The 16487-nt window shown below is 40.5% G+C and overlaps 1 protein-coding gene and 1 non-coding gene across 12 annotated transcripts in view; both read left to right on the top strand.

Moving 5' to 3' along the window:
• Stk33 (serine/threonine kinase 33) overlaps positions 1-16487 on the top strand; it is a 182241-nt gene that overhangs the window by 25444 nt on the left and 140310 nt on the right. The gene's annotated exons all lie outside the window — the stretch shown is intronic.
• On the top strand, positions 5011-5120 carry LOC120100481 (small nucleolar RNA U13). Its single transcript, XR_005500218.1, has one exon. It is a non-coding gene; the product is annotated as a small nucleolar RNA U13 (small nucleolar RNA).

Genomic DNA, 16487 nt, shown 5'->3' with positions numbered 1-16487 from the left:
GAGCCTGAGACTAGATAGGTCATGGGCCTAGGGGAAAACCCAATACTATTATTATTCTGCTTAAGGAGCATAGCAATAGAATGACTTCTAATAACATTGTTATTTATACATATAGATCAGAGCCTCACTTAGTCATCAGAGAAGCTTCTTGAAGGAGATGGGAACCAACACAGAGGCCCATAATTGGACAATGTGCAGAGAATGGAACATTTGTCTTTAAAAAATAGATTTATTTATTTTATATGAGTACACTGTAGCCACCTTTAGACATACCAGAAGAGGGCATGGAATCCTATTACAGATGGTTGTGAGCCATGTGGTTTCTGGGAATTGAGCTCAGGACCTCTGGAAGAGCAATCAGTATCCTTAACCGCTGAACTATCTCTCCAGCCTCCAGGAACATGCAGTCTTAAGTGGAATGTCTTTATCAAAGTTCTCCCCTCAAGGCTCAGGGATCTATGCTGAAGAGACTGTAAGATTGTAAGAGCCATATGTGATGGATGACTACTCCAAGTAAACAGTGTCTTCCAGACACAAAAGGTCTGATGTATATATGAACTCACAGAGACTGTGACAGCATATAGAGGTTCAAGCCAGATGGTGTCCCAGTAATGAGAGGGGGAGTAGACATGGGCCACTAACCCAACAAATAGTTATCTGCAATTGATACCTACTGGCAAAGGAGAAAGTCAGTTTTCTCCAATGGAGTCTTCCTTGGTATATTAGCCACAACTCAGGGCAGGCCTTATACCCAGGAGGACCAACCCAAAATAAACTCAATGCTATTTTTGTAGACTTTCTTTCTCTCTCTGTTGGAGAGGGGGATTGGAGTATTTTCTAATCTTTGTATTTCTTTGCTTATTCATTTTGATTTATGTTTTTTGTGTGTAATTTGTTTTTTAAAAATTTTATTTATTTTTTGAGCATAAAGTTGGATGGGTAGGGAGATTGGAAAGAACTGGGAAAGCTGAAAACACATGATCAAAATAAATTGTATGAGAAACTTTGAAAAAAAAAAAAACCAACAGAACTGAAATCAAGAACAGCCAAGTGCTGAGAATCATGGGATGTGAGGGTTCAGATCTGTTGGAAGCCACATGCCATGTGTCACAGAGGAAGGTAGTCCATCTGCAGTAGTGAGATCCAAATCAGCATAGCAGTGCAGACATCAGAGCTCTAAGTGCTTCTGCTTGATGATCTTCAAGTTGAACCTCTCATTGCCCCCAAGGCCCAGCTGCCCTTTTTGTATTTCCAAATAAAATCCTTAACATGAGTTTAAGTTAGGTTTCTGCCACAGGTGTAACTAAGAGTTCTACTTATGTGTAATAGAACATATATAGTAGATCAAAGATATATAACATAAAGATAAACACAGGCAGAGAAAATCCAAGGTAAGTGCTTCGAAACCCATACCTGACACCACTAGAGCGACCAAGAACAAAGAATAGAGCAAATGAACAGCAAGGTTTCAGACACACTGGAGGAAAAACTCTTCAGAAGGTGAAGAAATAGTGTCCAGGGCAAAAGGACATAGTGTTTTAGAAAAACTGCATTTTGAAGTAAACTGTGAGATTCAAGAATCATGTAGGTGTGCAGGCAGAAAAATCAAGGAAAATCAGACTGGTTTTGTACATCATTTTGACAAAGCCAGGAGTCAATGAGTCAATGAAGTAGTGTCTCTGGTGCTGCTCTCTCATTCTCTCCATCTCCATTTCCCTCCCTCCCTCCCTCCCTCCCTCCCTCCCTCCCTCCCTCCCTCCCTCCCTCCCCTTCCCTATCTGTCTCTCCCTCTCCCCCTCCCTCTCTTATATGTGTGTGTGTATAGGTGGGGTGTATGGGCAAGGAGATGCCTCATAGATTTGACATCAATCTATTTGATAGTCCATCTATTGTTTAGCACAAAAGTAGCCAGCATTGTTCCCAAGCATTCAAAGACTGACCCCTGAGAAAACCACCTTCATGAATACAATGCACAGTCTAAGGGATAAGAAGAGACTTGGGAATGGAGAAGCAGAAGTGTGGAAGGAATGTCAGGGCACCTGGAATCGGTTTAGATGTTGACTAACTCAAGGAAAACTACCCTTCAGTGAAAGCAGAAAAATGTAAAAACTCTAAACTTAACAATGAGGAAAAGGTTTATACAACTGGATAAAAAGTTGGGGGGAAGAAGAACAGGTTAAGATTTGGCTATAGTGAAGTCTTCATTTATGGTAACAGAGTCAGTAGATAGAGCCCAATGATGATGAATTTGCTTGTGTGGAAATCCTGGCCTGGCCACAGACGAGGCTGTGCATCCTTTGAGGCTTGTGTAATTACAGACTCTGAACCTCGTAGAGTTGTTTGGAGGATTAGATGCAGAAATGTATGTGACGTGCTTAGAACTGCGCTTGCAGCAATCAGTCAATAACAGATTATTGCATAGTATTTTCATTTTGAGAATAAAGCACTGGTTAATAGTTTTGAAGTATTGGGACAGAGAAGACCTTTGTAAGTGTAACACTAAACCCAGTAAGGAAGAAATAGAGGGAGAGATTAATAATTTGATTTTATAAAAATGAAAAGCTTTTACATGGTAAAATCGCCATGATAAAATCAATGAGCAAGGAGTCTAGAGGGGAAGAACAGTTGCAATGTATTTGACAGAGTAGCAATTGGTGTCATGAATACTGAGGGATCACTGATAAGTTGACAAAAGGATGAGCAAAAATCAATGGGAACAGATGTTTAACAGAAAATGAAAAGTTGAAAAAGTAGTCTCACTTATAATGAAGGAGATAGAAATTTAAGAAGGGTAAAGTTAAGGAGGTGCTATTTTTCATTCTTCACATTGATAAGTATGAACTGCTTGGGTATATGTCTAATGGTGCTATGAGAGACACCTGTGTCCATTCTCTTCTCTGTTTAAAGATGGAGTTATGGATTAAACCTAGGTCTCATGCATGCTACTCTACTGCTAGTGATGCTCTACTGCTGGTCTGTAGCCGGAGCACTCTTCCTTTGTATTTTGAGGCAGGGTATCACTAAGTTGTCCAGGCTGGCTTTGAATTCACTCTACTTCAGACTCCCAAGGGGATGGTATTCCATGCCTGCACCACCAGCAATGGCTTCCTATCCTTTGTTGAGGGCAATTTTGCATTTGCCTAAATTGTGAGCACTTATTATTTTCTTCTATTTCTGCAATGCTACTGCTAAGAATAAATTCTCCAAATACATTTATCTTAATGGACAAATATGTAGGTAAAGGATCATTAGTAACAGGAGCAAGTTGGAAACAATTTACTTGGCCATTTGAGATAACTTGTTAGAGATCTTGTACACCTTAAAATAGGTGTACGTATATTCAGTTGGCCCTCTCTGTGTGTCATATCTGAGAATCCTGCGTCTATGGATTTAATCAAATACAGATGGAATGTATTTGAGAAAAGTTACATTTGTAGTTTTTGTCATTATTCTCTAATCCACACAATATAATGACTATTTATAGAATTACATTGTGTTAGGTATTGCAGATAGCCAGTACCATATTTAAAGTATATTGGGGGATACAAATATTGCATCATTATATAAGGGACTTGAGAGACAGTCACAGATTTTTGTTATAGGGGATTCCTCATGGGTACTTATTATATTGGTAACAGTAAAGTGTTAGTCTCTAATGTCTAGGAGAAAATTACATGAAATTAGGTACAATGTGAACTTATTCACTAAAAAGAATACATAATTTATATGTTTATATTGTATGGAAAATTTCTAGAATGTTAGAGAAAGTAGTGGCTTCTGAGGCATGGATAGGAGTGGAGATGCTGTGGACTTTTCTAATTCTCTCTCCGTCTCTCTGTCTCTCTGTCTCTCTCTGTGCTTAATTGCTAGTGTGAATGTGCAGGGTATATGTGCATGTACATGTAGAAGCCAGAAGTTGATGCATGGTGTCTTCGTCAATCGTTTCCCACCTTATGTTTTGAGAAATGATTCTTACTGAATCTGGTGCTCATCTACTCAGCTAGGCTGGTTGGCTTGTGAGCTGTAGGGATCCATCTGTCTCTGCCTCCCCAACTCTGGCATTTGAGACATGTGCTGCCACACTCGACCTTTTCTTTTATGTGGGTGTTTGGGATCAAACTCAGGTCCTCATAGTTTCATGACAAACACTTTATCTACTAAGCCATCTTCTCATTCCCAACTATTCTAACTTTTATTATACAAATTCTAATTTTAAGATAGCTCAAACCAAACAAAAATAATATTGAAGTTGGTAGTATCTGTGCTGACTTTGAAAATAGAATTTAATATTTAGGGAACAAAATTATTTAAATTTCAAAATAAATTAATTGAACAAGACTCTATATTGTATGACACACTCAGGTAAAAGCTCTTAATACTTGTGCTACAGACCATACCTCATAATTCTGTAAATAGGTGCAGGCAGGCCTCCTTGGAGGTTAGCCTTCCTAATTAAAACCAGACGAGGTGAGATCTAGTGAGTAGTAAGTATGTTCACTGCCTGTCCACTGTTGGGATGCTACAGCAGTAACCACCACCAAAGAGCAGGAAAAAGCTGTTGCTAAGATTTGTGAGTTTGGTCTCACTACTTGTTGGCGATGTGCTTGTTTTATCTTGACAGTGGCTGCTGAAAGTCTTGGAAATATTGACCAGGTATGCTGGTTCTGACATAGATAGCACCAGGGGAAGATCAGTCTTCCTGAGCAGACGTTAACGTTGATCAAATGTTTTTCCCTGTGATATTTGAACTACTCGAGGCTAGGTATGTACTTGCCACAGTCAAGGCGGTGACCTCGTGAAGAGTGTTCTTCTGCACACACAGACCTCAGCATTTTCTAGAATTCGCACATATAATCCAGATACATTTATTTAGGAATTTGACTTTTTTCCATTTTGAGAGCCTCTTATTTCTCAAAGCTTGGTGATTCCAGTGGGGACACAGGATCAGAACACAGGCATGATTATGGTATTTACTTAGAATCATCACTTTGAATCTGAAACTCTTAAAACATCTTGAAAAATGGTAACTTTGAAAGCACGATGATTGGGTGTTCATGCCATTGTGTGATATGTGCCACCACTAAACCCTGTTATGACATGCGCACATTACCCATCTGATGTGGAAAAAAAATGGTAACTTTGTTGGGTTGCAGCTGACATATTAGGAAACAATTTGAACATTAAAAGAACTTCAGGTTTGCTTATGTGTAGTTCCTTTAGTGAGGAAACCCTAGCTGAACACACAATGCTGGGCCCAGTGGAACCAACAGCCCGAGAACAAAGACCCACACCTACAAGGACAAATGTAGTATCTACAAGGGGCCGCAGTTCACCACTTCATATTGTAAGCCATGTGCTCTCCTTCTCTGGTATTGGGCCTTTCCCTTTGATTTCAAATAACTTACCTCCTTCTGCACTTCACAATAAACTCACCCCACACCGAACATAAACTTCACATCCTTTTAAAGGTGAGGAGCTGTGTATTTTTGTTTGTTTCCTAACCATTTAATATACTTAAAGCTGTGGTATTATATTTATTCAGTTCCTTTGTAGCGTGTGTACTCCCAACACTAGCCAGTGTTCCTAACTGCTCCTGCCACGAACCCTGTATTTCTGTTGTGTGAGTTTTGCACATTGTAATGATCTTTGAAACCAGGTATCTGTTTTCAGCAAAGCTGACTATTTCCTTGAACAATTTCTGTTGGTCTTTCCCCCTTTCAATTGAAGTTTATGTATTCAACCTAATGTATAAAATCCAATCGCATAAACAACCTTAAATGAGTGATGGAAATTGCATTTTCCCTTTGGTGCAGGCACTCTGTTGTGCCAAGTTAGTTCAGCATTTCCAATTTTATACCAACTTCTCTAGATCCTTACTGACAGCTGGTTTGGCCTTCCAAGTTTGTGTGTAGCAGCAAATTGAATGATTTTTCTAAAGTACAATTTTGGGAAGGGCAGCACCTTGAAATAAGTCCTTGGATGGCTCAGGCTGAACTTTGTGGACTCTTCTAGACTTCTGTGACTTAAAGTGCATCATGTTGCTAGTCTCCCTGCTTACCACGCCAGGAAAACCTCCTGCCAGGTTGGTGGCTCCTGCTACATAAGCACCATGTGGTGGAACCGATTTATTTGAATTCTTTATGAAAAATCTGGGTCTGAGTCAGCCCCACTTCCTCTCACCCTCCCTTCCAGTGATGGATTTAGGTTAAACAAAGTCAAATTGAGTGTTAAGGTCTTGTAGTGGTTCTGACATGGTATTCACGGATCAAGGATCCATAAGTCTGTAATCACTGTCTTTAGAGCCCACCCACAATCCTTGCCTTCTACCCCAGGCTGTTCTTATTCTAGCGCATGCTAGTTGCACTGTGAGTCATCTCCATCAAGACCTGGGAGATAGAAAAGCACACTGTGACACTTTGCTTTACTGTTTCCTTTGTAGAAGCTCAGGAATTCACTCTCAGTTTAGCACATAGGAGTTTAGCTTTGAGTTGAAATGCAAGATTTCTATAAATTTTCTCTTTGAAATAAAGTATCTTCCCTCAAGCACATACAGCAAAGGGGAACGATCTCTCTTCTTCGTTAGCCCCTTTTCCCAGGAGAATCTCCCCATTTAGTCAAAGCTGGCCTCCACCTCATGATCTTCCTCCTTTTTTTTTTTCCGGTTCTTTTTTTTCCGGAGCTGGGGACCGAACCCAGGGCCTTGCGCTTCCTAGGCAAGTGCTCTACCACTGAGCTAAATCCCCAACCCATAATCTTCCTCCTTATCCAGCCATTTGTTCAGTGTTAGTAGAACAAACATTAAGTTCCGGCTATATGTTACATCATTTTAGACTCCGGAGAGCACCATGATGAGCAAAAACACAGTCCTCTCTATAATCTAGCAAAGGACACAGACTTCAATTAATTAGTGACCAAATTATCTAACTACAAACTGTGTAAGTGCCTTGAAGAGAAGTGAAAGCTTCTTTGGAAGAGAGAAACAGGGGACTTAGTTTGGATAAATGATTTAAAAAAGGCCTTTCTGAGGAAGTGACATTTAAGCTGAGACCTACAGGATGAAGGGTTTACCGGAAGGGAAAGGGGGTGGAAGGATTTCCAGGCAGAGGCAAGAGGCTTTGTGATATCATTTTATAGTACTTATGACCTTTTTAGATGCTTATATAATTAGGTACTAGTCTATGAGTGAGACAGTTTATAGAGCTGTGTTACTGAAAAGATGCATATAAATTACATTTTTAGAAATGAATTCCTGAATTCCTGCAGGCTTAGATTATATTCACTGTGCTGTATCATCTGCATTTGATTGATGTTCAGTTACTTCAATTACTGCTAGATTGATCTTTCTGAAGCACAACTTTGATGATGCTTTTTCTTGCTTAGAAATCTTTACCAGCTCCCCAATTACCCAATAAAATCTAGACTTCTCAGCTCCTGGTCAAGTCCTCCCAAATTAGCTCTGGTCTCTATAGCCTGCTTCAGCGTTAATTACTCGTGCCTCAGCTGCATGACTTCTGAATGAGGAGGGTTGCTTTCCCATGCCCGCCTCTGCCCACAGCTCTTCCAGTTCACTTCCCTTGTAAGGATGTCCAAATCCTGTGACCATTCCCAGGCCGCCTCCCCTGTTGCCATTCCATTTCCAGGTCCCTTCTCACTCAGCTAGAAATCACCTTTTCCTTCTCATTAAATCATTTTATTTCCAGTGCCTTAAGTACTTCTTCCTGATTTGTTAAACTGATAAATCATAATCTTATACAGTTAAAGAGGACAGTGCATGATATAGCATGGAATGGTAAAATCAAGCTAACAAAGAAATCTGCTACCTTACCTATCGTGTGTGTGTGTGTGTGTGTGTGTGTGTGTGTGTGTGTGTGAGAAACAATGCAATTTACCCCAGTATTGAAGTCTACACTACAGTATTACTTCCTGAAGCTACCCTGATACGCAGTACATCTCTAAACTTACTCTTGTCTGACACTTTAATACTTTGACTCCCTGTTACTGTCTTTTGCCATCTTACCCCTCAGTCTTTGCTAACCATCATTTTACTTTCTACTTCTGTGAGTTGGACTTCTTCAGATTCACAACTTAGTAAAATTATTTAGATTTAAAAAGCAGTTTTGTGTATGTGTTTTGTGTGTGTGTGTGTTTTGTGTGTGTGTGTGTATGTTTTGTGTGTGTGTATGTGTTTTGTGTGTGTGTGTGTGTATGTTTTGTGTGTGTGTATGTGTTTTGTGTGTGTGTGTTGCACAGGTGCCAACAGCATATGGTGTTAGAGGAGGACAACACGTACCTGTCAGTTTCTTACATAGTTATCAGGCTTGGCAGCAAGTGCAGTGCATTTATCTGCTGAGCCGTCTTGCTGGCCCTGAGAGATCATGCAGCTTTTGTATTTCTGTGAGTTGCTTATTTCACTTAGTATAATGTCCTCCTAATACATCAGTGGTGTAAATGACAGCGTTTCTTTGAGGTTTAAGTAGTATAATGGTTTGTATATGCTCAGCCCAGGGAGTGACACTTGTAGAAGGTGTGGCCTGTTGGAGTAGGTGTGGCCTTGTTGAAGTATGTGTATCACTGTGGTGTGGGCTTGAAGACCCTCATTCTAGCTGCCTGGAGTCAGCATGAAGATGTAGACTGTCAGCTGATTATCCTGGCTAGATTGTTTTAAAATAGCTGTTGACTTTTAAACAAAGTCAGTTTTAGCAAATGCATCGAGAGCCTGATTATGTACATGGCTTTTTTGTAACATTAATGATTAGAAATTACTATTTTAAAATATAGGGCACTCCTTCAGTGGAAATCCACATGTCTTTTTGGCCCATTTCTGTGACCCTTTCTCCTGGAGGTTACTTTTGATTTGTAAATGGTGCTGCTGTTTCAGTTGTTGCCTCTCTTGGGAAGGTTTACATGCTCATTTAGCTGTAAAAAGAGTGACAGGAACAAATCAGTGTCCTCTCTGCCAGTGGATTCCCTGTGGGGAGAAATAGATGTGAAAGCACATCTTGGTAATGTATTTACTCTGATTGTTTTGGCTTTTCTGTGCATGTAGTCTAGATGGGCTTAGAATAACCCCACGCTGAATTTCCTTATGCACTGCTTCATTTGGACTTGCGCTTCAGATAGACAAGTTCTTATTTGTAAGTTTTTATTAAAAACTGTTTCCCTTTAGAAGTTGTGCCCTTTCCTTCTGTCTGAATAAACATTTGAATGGCTTTTAGATTGCTCTTCAGTTTAAAAGAGATATGTAGGACCAGGCTGTGGCTTCAGATAATGTACTTCTTGGGATATTTCTTACTGAAATAATGTTATCTCAGATGGTATTTAACCATACAGGACAATGATATGTTTTTCATGGAAGTAGTTTTCTCTAAGAATAACTAAACTGAAGTATATAACACAATAATGCATAAACATTTATGATGGATTTATTTTTTGTAATTCATGTAACATTATTGTTTTGGATATAAGCCTTTCTTTGTAAGTCTCTTTTCAGCTACATTGTTTTCCCATTGTGTAATAGAATCTTTAAAAAGAAAATTGCTCAGGATTTTTTTTAATCTTTATGATTGGCTCTATTCAAAAAATTATTTATTTTTTGAGGTTATAATCTAATTACATTGTTTTGCCCTTCTGTCTTCCTTGCCCAGTCCTTCCATATGATCATCTCAGTCAGTATAATGTTACTTGTATGTATGTTTTCAGGATTGACCATTTGGTATTATATGATCAACCAACATGCTCCTTCCTGGGGAAGACTGTTTCTCCCGTTTTCAGAATTCTTTAATTGTTTGTAGTTTTCTGTTTTTGTTGTTGTTTTGTGTGTGTGTGTGTGTGTGTGTGTGTGTGTGTGTGTGTATGGCTGAGGTCTACTGCACTTTTCTCTGTCCACATTAGCATTCCTGTTGTTCTTGTTCTGCTCATGTTTAGGCAGTCATATTGGTGAGACTTGATGGGTGTGGCTACTGACATTCTTAGAAGAGACTCTTACAGCAAACTTCCCATTCCCCTGACTCTGACAATCTTCTCTCCCTCTTTTCCACAATGATCTTTGAGCCTTAGGTGTGGGATCATAGATGTATTTTTGGAACTGGGCTCTATGATTCTGAATTTTGGTTGGTTGTGGTTTTATGTAATGGCTTCTTCTCTGAAAAAGATGAAGCCTTCATTTAAAGGCAATGACTACATTTATCTGGGTATTAGGATAAATGTTTTGAATGTGGTTAGAGATTATTCTGGTTCAGTAAAGTAGTGGTTGTAAATTCTTCCCCATGGTTCATGACTTCACTAGCCCTGGATGGTTGCCTAGGTTTCCAGGATCAGGCATGATTTCCTTCTAGTTGAGTATTAAGTCTAACTAGAGAGCTGTTGGTTATTGCAAGATAAGTGTACTACTATTGCACCCCTAGGGTTGTGATGCTGCTCACTGTGGCTATAGATGTTGCTTCTTTCCTTTGGAGGCTTGCATGGTGTTTCTGGAATCATGAAAGCTAGTCCTCATGGAGGAGGCTTTCAGGTCAGTGTCAGGTTAGGAGTCTGCTGTTCTTAAAACTAGTCCTAAAGTAATATATAGTTATGCATAAGGTAATGAATGAATGTAAATGATAAGAGGCTTATCTCTGTGAATAATTAACTTTCCTTTGAAAATTATTATAATGCATATAGTAGGACAATTGAAAAATTAAAGAAACTGGGCTAGAGAGATAGCTCAGTGGTTAAGAACACTGACTGCTCTTCCAGAGATCCTGAGTTCAAATCCCAGCAACCACATGGTGGCTCACAATCATCTGCAGTGAAATCAGATGCCCTCTTTTTTTTTTTTTCATCTTTATTAACTTGGGTATTTCTTATTTACATTTCGATTGTTATTCCCTTTCCCGGTTTCCAGGCCAACATCCCTCTAACCCCTCCCCTTCCCCTTCTCTATGGGTGTTCCCTTCCCCATCCTCCCCCCATTACCGCCCTCCCCCCCAACAATCACGTTCACTGAGGGTTCAGTCTTGGCAGTACCAAGGGCTTCCCCTTCCACTGGTGCTCTTACTAGGATATTCATTGCTACCTATGCAGTTGGAGTCCAGGGTCAATCCATAGTCTTTGGGTAGTGGCTTAGTCCCTGGAAGCTCTGGTTGGTTGGCATTGTTGTTCATAAGGGGTCTTGAGCCCTTTCAAGACTACATGATGCCATGTGGTCTTGGTTTCTGTTGCTTGGGTTCCTTCGCTTGCCTTTCACTATCAGGTTGTCTCTGGTGTTACCTTGTTCTGCTATTTCTGACAGTGGCTAGACCGTCCTATAGGCCTGTGTGTCAGGAGTGCTGTAGACCTGTTTTCCTGTTCTCTTTCAGCCAGTTATGGGGACAGAGTGTTCTGCTTTCAGGCGTGTAGTCTTTCCTGTCTACTGGTCTTCAGCTGTTCCTGTGGGCCTGTGTCCTGAGTCCACCAGGGAGGTCGCTTGGAGCAGAGAAGTTGGTCTTATCTGTGGTCCTGTGGCTGAAGTTGCTCCTGGGGGGCTGCTTTTGAGCTCTCCGTGAGGGCAGCAACCAGGAGGGCCTGCGCCACCTTTTCCGGGAGCCCCCCGTGCACTGGGGTCCCAGATAGCGTTAGGTGTTTTCCTCTGGAGTCAGAAATGTGGGCAGAGAGTAGTCTCTTCTGGCTTCCCAGGCGTGTCTGCCTCTCTGAAGGTTTAGCTCTCCCTCCCATGGGATTTGGGTGCAGGGAGCTTTTGATCAGGTCCCTTCAGGTCTGGGAGGTGTTTGGATCGCAGGGGACCTGCCGCTTGAGTGCCCCTATCTTCCAGTTCCCAGAGGCCCTATACAGTTTCCTCTTGGGCCAGGGATGTGGGCAGGGGTGGGCAGTATTGGTGGTCTCTCCCGCTCTGCAGTCTCAGGGGTGCCCACCTGTCCGGGCAGTGAGCTCTCTCCCCCACGGGGTTTGGGAACCTCAGATGCCCTCTTCTGGTGTGTCTGAAGACAGCTACAGTGTACTCATATAATAAATAAATCTTAAAAAAAAAAGAAAAATTAAAGAAGCTGTAAATGAAAAATAAAAAAAAATATGGGTTAAAAGATAGCAAAATTAGAACTTCTATTTTGGCGGAAATTTGAAATAGGATTAAACTGGTAACATCAGAATTAAAAAAATTTCTTTAAGATTGTTTTGAATAGAAAATTGCAAATTACCTTACAGAATAATAGAAAGATCCTCTGGGGCCCTTTAACATTTTTCAGGTACGGTGTGCACATAATTAATACTTTTTTAGAATATTTCATTTTTTAAAATTTTTTTAGAATATTTCATTTTTAATATTAGTCTTAACTTGTGAATTTGAAAAGAAAATCCACTTATCAACAAATGAGTCCAAATAAAATTATAGCATTTTAATTATCATTCTTAAAAAGTATATATCTTTAGTAAGGCATAATGGCACATGACCATAATTCAAGCACTTAAGAGACCAAACTGCAAATTTGAAGTTAAACTGGGCTTGGGTAGACACACATATTCTCTCTCTCTCTCTCTCTCTCTCTCTCTCTCTCTCTCTCTCTCTCTCTCTCTCACCAAACAGACAAAGAGCTGGTTAAAAAGCATACATTTTAAGCTTTTAATCACTGGAGGCATTCACAATATTGTCATCTGCAAACCTGAATGACACTTAAATGGCCAACATTCTGTCCCTCTTTTGCATTCCTTGGAATCATATAGAGAACCATGTGGCTATTGCCCATGTGACATTCTACCTGTTTGCCCCTACTTAGCATCATAGGAGAATTTGATGGATGACAACTTAGAGTCTTGCGAATAGAAATAGTCTTTATTAAGCAGTTTCAAAAGGACATGAGTACATAAGTAGTAAGATCCTAGAGCAGGTGGAAACCACAAGTTTTATTTGTTAAAATTCATCAGAAGGTATTTGCTGTTGTTTAAGCATTCTTAGTGATGTGCTTGTAGCTTGTTAGGCTGGACTCTCCTGACCTTGGTACTATCTGGATTCTGGGCTGGTAATTCTTTGTTACAAGGTTGTCCTGTATATTGTAGGTATTGAACAATGCCCTTGATCTTTATCATTTAGATGATAGTATTACTTCCCCAGTTGTGATAGCTAAAAATGTCCCCAGACATTCCCAAATGTTCCCCGGAAGACAAAAGCACCTCTGTTTGTAAACCTGTTTTAGATGGCACACTTTATTTATTTACTGTTTTTAGATATCATGCAAAGTAACAAGGATTCCTTATGGCGTTTTCACACTCCCCCTCCTGTTTTCACTCCTCTCCCACATTTCCCTGCCTGCTTCCCACGGATGCCCTTCTGTACCCTTTCCACTTTCACAGATGATACACATTTGAAAAGAGAGAAAATTGAAGTGTATTTTGCATTGTTTTCCTGTTTCAGATTTGGACATGTTCTTGTGACTTCTGTCAATATTTCCTGTGAATCACCTCTCTAAAGTAACTCCAGTTTATAATGGCATATGAAACCTGCCATACTTGCCACAGACATACTGAAATTAATAATTGATTTAAGCATGATCCAATAATATTAATAACACTTTGAATCAAAGACTTACTATTTCTTGATCTTTTGAAAGGCCTTTGTACCTAAGAACAAATTCTTACAAAGAATCCTTTGAATGAATGTTATTTTTCTCCTTTAGGAATGATCCGATTCATCTTTTGTTTTAAAGGCTCTGTAACTTATTGGCACTGCATAAAAATTCCATTATTGTAGAGTATGTTCTCTTTGCGCCTCCGCTGCATCCTTTCCTGAAGTTATGAGAGATGTGAAACATATTCTGAAAATTCATTCCCAGCTTTAAAACTTATTATATCCAGGAGAGACAGATTGAAGATTGCTGAGGTTTCTGGTTGAAGTACCTCAAGCAGAAATCTATACTCCATTAGGCTCTCTAACACCATGACCTTAATTTTCCAGATATTTTGCCCTTTAAATTGAAAGTAGTGTTTTAATACTATGTAAGTTTGTTGAAGGGGTTTGTAATATCACAGACTTTAGTTGTGAAACATTTGAAACAAATGAAAAGTAAAATAGCAGCTGACTTAGGACTTAGAATTGTGTGTTTCTAAGTTGAAAGTATCTGATGATATAACGATATGCATGAAACACACTCGGCTGGCGGGAAAAGCTATTTCATAAGGAGTTTCTTATGCTGCACACAACGGTGTCTTTCATTGGGTTCCCTTAGAGCTGCTGAAGATTTTCTGATTAGGAGTACTTGTTAGGTTCTCTGTGTTAGGAAATTTCTTTTGTATAAAACTATGGTTCAGGTGAACTGAATCTCTCCCTAGTTAAGAGGTATGGAGTTATCTTGCTTTAACAGATAAAGCACAAGGTATGCTACTGCATCCAAACACTGAGTCCAGAAACCCAGGACTGTGTTTATAGCTGGAGTTAGGGAGATGCCTCAGTAAGTGCTTGCTTTGCAAATGTGCAGACCTGAGTTCGGGTCTCCAGAACCTATATAAAAAGCTGGGCATGGTGGAGTGGTGGGAGGTGGAAATGAAGCACATCCCTGCAGCTTGCTGGCTAGGCTAGTGTAGCCTACAAGGCAAAATTCCAAGCCAGTGAAAAACCCTGTTTGAAACAAAAGGTGGACTGTACCCAAGGAATGACACTAAAGTTGCCCTCTGACATCACATAAACACAGACACATATGTTCATGGTTGCACATGAAATACACACACACACACACACACACCCCTCCCACATACACCCTACCCCCCCACATGCATCCATTCATACATGCAAAGGGCACACCCATACACTGCTATGTAAAGGCAGTGATGAAAGTCTACTTTGTTGTTTCCTTAGTAAATTGGGTTAATTTAAAAATAGTGTGCTCTTACAGGCCACATAAAGCTCATGGCTCAAGACAAAGGAAGACCAAAGTGTGGATACTTCAGTCCTTCTTAGAAGGGGAACAAAATACTCACAGGAGGAAATATGGAGGCAAAATGCGGAGCAGAGACTGAAGAGAAGGCCATCCAGAGATTGCCCCACCTGGGGATCTAGCCCACATACAGTCACCAAATCCAGACACTATTGTGTATGCCAAGAAGTACATGCTGACAGGAGCCTGATATAGCTGTCACCTGAGAGGCTCAACCAGAGCCTGACAGATACAGAGGCAGATGCTTGCAGCCAATCATTGGACTGAGAATGGGGTCCCCATTGGAGGAGTTAGAGAAAGGCTGAAGGAGCTGAAGGGGTTTGCAACCCCATAGAAAGAACAACAATATCAACCAACTAGACAGTCCAGAGCTCCCAGGGACTAAACCAAAGAGTACACATGGAGCAACCCATGGCTCCAGTCACATAGAGGATGGTCTTGTCAGGCATCAATGGGAGGAGAGGCCCTTGGTCCTGTGAAGGCTTGATGTCCCAGGGAATGCCAGGGCAGGGAGGGGGAGGGAGTTGGTGGGAGGGTGAGGGAGCACCTCATAGAAGCAGGGGTAGGGAGTTGGTGGGTGGGTGAGGGAGCACCCTCATAGAGGCAGGGGGAGGGAGTTGGTGGGTGGGTGAGGGAGCACCTCATAGAAGCAGGGGGAGGGAGTTGGTGGTGGGTGAGGGAGCACCCTCATAGAAGCAGGGGGAGGGGGTGGGTGGGTGGGTGAGGGAGCTCCCTCATAGAAGCAGGGGGAGGGAGGACGGGATAGGGAGTTGGTTGCCTGAGGGGAAACCGGGAAAGGGGATAACATTTGAAATGTAAATAAAGAAAAATCCAATAAAAGGAAAAATACAAATAGTGTGCTCATTGAAAATGTACACATTTTAAAGTAATCAATACAATTTAATCCAATTAATATCTTAAAGGTGTAATAACAGAATTGAATTCCTTAGGGGATTTATCTTTTTTCTACTGTAAAATGTTAGAACCTAAATTAATCATATACTCTTTTAGTGTAAGGTTCATGGAAGGATGATACATCAAATATTATTTATTAATTTTAACTTTTAATTGGCATGTGATTAGATATCACTGTAGTCATGAGTTAGGTCATATTATAACTTTAGCAGTTTCCTTTACATGGCAGTACAATGCCAGCAAAGTCACATGTCTGTCTTTTAAAAATTAATTGTATTTTATGTATATGAGTGTTCTGTTTAGGACCTCTGGAAGAGCAGCTAGTGCTCTGAACTGCTGAGCCATGTCTCCAGCCCCACAAGTCTGTTTTAATACTAGCTGCTCTTCCAGAGGCCCTAAGTGACCAGTGACCACATGGTGGCTCACAACCATGTGTAATAGAATCTGACCCCCTCTTCTAGCATACAGCCATATATGTGACTTTTGCTGGCATTGAACTGCCACGTGAGGAAACTGCTAAGGCTATAATACACCCTAACTCATAACCCCAGTCAGGGGTATATGTCACAGTGAGACCCTATCTCAAAACAAAATGAAATAGAATTAAGAAGTGATTATGAGTATACTATCCAAAGTTCTTGCTGTCTTATAGGAAAATTACCAAAGCTTACTCTT

Source organism: Rattus norvegicus, chromosome 1, assembly GCF_036323735.1.
Source record: "Rattus norvegicus strain BN/NHsdMcwi chromosome 1, GRCr8, whole genome shotgun sequence".
NCBI classification, from domain to species: Eukaryota; Metazoa; Chordata; class Mammalia; order Rodentia; family Muridae; genus Rattus; species Rattus norvegicus.
This window is presented reverse-complemented; position numbering and strand designations above follow the sequence as displayed.